Source organism: Mus pahari, chromosome 15 (genome assembly GCF_900095145.1).
Source record: "Mus pahari chromosome 15, PAHARI_EIJ_v1.1, whole genome shotgun sequence".
In the NCBI taxonomy this organism is placed as follows: Eukaryota; Metazoa; Chordata; class Mammalia; order Rodentia; family Muridae; genus Mus; species Mus pahari.
This window is the reverse complement of record NC_034604.1, coordinates 5,396,489-5,398,822: the sequence shown is the minus strand read 5'-3', so window position 1 is coordinate 5,398,822 and position 2,334 is coordinate 5,396,489.

Here is a 2,334-nt window from a genome sequence, read left to right as displayed (position 1 = left end):
TTTTTTTTTTTTTTTTTTTTTTTTTTTTTTTTTTTTTTTTTTTTTGACATCTTCTAAAGTTTATGAGCTCCAGGCCTATGCTAAGGTGCCATGATTCATACAAAAGTCTCATTATGTTTTTCTTTCTAGCTTCTTGGACAAGAAGGTGTGAAAAAGAGATGTCCAGTTTTTAAATTACTCAAGTTAGATTTCTACTTCTTAAATTCTTTGGAGTTGAGAGAGAAGTGATGAAATACCAGGTCTTTTTCTCTTTCATCCTCAACATAGCCTGAGACGTTCCCATATTTAAACTCATGCAGAAAGCAAGACATACTAGTTACTTTTCTGCTGTTATGATAAAATGCTGAGACCAAAGCATAGAAGGCAAGGTTAATTTTGGCTTATGGTTCCAGAGTGACAAGACTGCATTGTGGTACAGAAGCAGTAGGTATGGTGGCTGAAGTAGCTCAGAGTTCATGTCTTGAACACTAAGCACAAAGCAGAAAGAGTGCACTAAAAATGTACAGGCCTCTGCACTCTCCATGTTGCCTCTTATGACAAGCACTCTCTAGGAAGGCCACAACATCTATCTCCACAAGGCCATACCCTCTAGCCTTGCATGGTCATTCTCTCTAACCCTGAAATAGCACCATTAACTAGGTACCAAGTATTCAAGTGTCTGAGATTATGAGCGACATTTCTCATTCAAAGAACTCCAACTTTGTTTGGTTAGTAGCAGAACTTGGCTGAACCTCAGGGCCTCCTGGGTGCCAAAGCTCACTTCTCCCATGAGAAGTGCAAGGTCCAGACTATTCTCCAGGCTCCATACTGGGTGATCACCCTCAGAGTGCACATGTGGTTGCTGTACTTTTAAAAGAATTCTTTGAGATGGAGGTTCAGCTAGACAGGTGAATGTTTAACCTCAGAATAAGTGCATACCTTTCCTCAAACACCTGAAGTTCCCAAAAGGAAAACGTGCTTGGGATAGGGCCTAGTTCTTCAGTTAGCCCTGTGGTGATGTTCTTCACATATGCATCTCAAACTAATTTCATCATTCAACTCTCATATTTTGAGCCATGTCCACTCTTAAAATTTCATCATATTTGGTTAAAAATTATCTGTAGGCATCACTGGATAATTTTAAAATAGTGGGAAACTGACTGAAATGAAAACTCCATTTGGAATCCTGTAATTTTTGTATTTATTAAAAACTCCATTTGGAATCCTGTATTTGACAATATTTGCAAAACCTTGGGATAAAATGATAAGTTATAAAAGCTATGTTAGTGCTCAGCAAAGCAAACACAGCTCAATGAATAAAAACCAGGACTGAGAGAGAGAAGAATCTAGGTGAGTTAGATATGCAGCTGGAGAGGGAGCAAGGCAAGGAAGGGGCAAGTAGGGGGATGAAGGCAGGGCGAGGTAGATAAACTGGCTACAAGGAGCTCAGACTCCATCCTGGGCCTCCAGACACAGAGACAGCCCTCTCTTCATCATAGCAGGAGTCATGCAGAGCTCTGCCCAGGACCTGGCCATTGTGGTCACAGTCTGCTTCCATGGTGTTTGGGGCACACAGGATTCCTTAATAGTCTCAGCATACATGTTTCACTCAAGAGAATTGCAAAGACAGGGAGACCAAAGAAAGGAGTCTGATGTGATTTATTAAAAACAAATAAATACTAAGATTTTTTTTTTCTTTTGTAAAACAAGAAGCCATGAGCATCTGAACTCAAATTCTGGGGAAGACAGACATACAAACAAGCAAAATTACAATGGTTTACTCTGACAGTGTGAAATTTATGTGCAGCTGAAGTGGAGAATTATTTAGGGTAATGAACAAACTAAAAAATGTCTTTTAGACATGTGAAAATAGCATAGTTAGGATCCCCACTACACCCAAGGCTGCACCTGATAACCAGAACCCAGTGACATGACTCAATCGAGATAACTAGACACAGTCCTAGAGCCCAATGACACCCACTGGGTAGTATATAAGCAGAGACCAAGAGCAATGTTCTGCTCTGCTCTGCACATCTGGAATCTGCCCTGTGGCTTGAGAGTCTCCCCCAGGATCTCCTTGAACCAGAGACTTATGTTAGAGACTGGACCTGGCTTTCAGCTAAGATATGTCACACAGGTGAGCAGCCTTGGGGAGATACAAATTTAGAGTGTCAACATTCTATAATGACTGTAGCAGTAAGTTGTTAAGCCCACTCTACACTCCTGGTGGATGCCTAGCCTCTTTTCCACCCACCTAAGAACTCTAGATTCACTAATGAAAGGCACACAGACATACACACAGACACACACAGACACACACAGACACACACACACACACACACACACACACACACA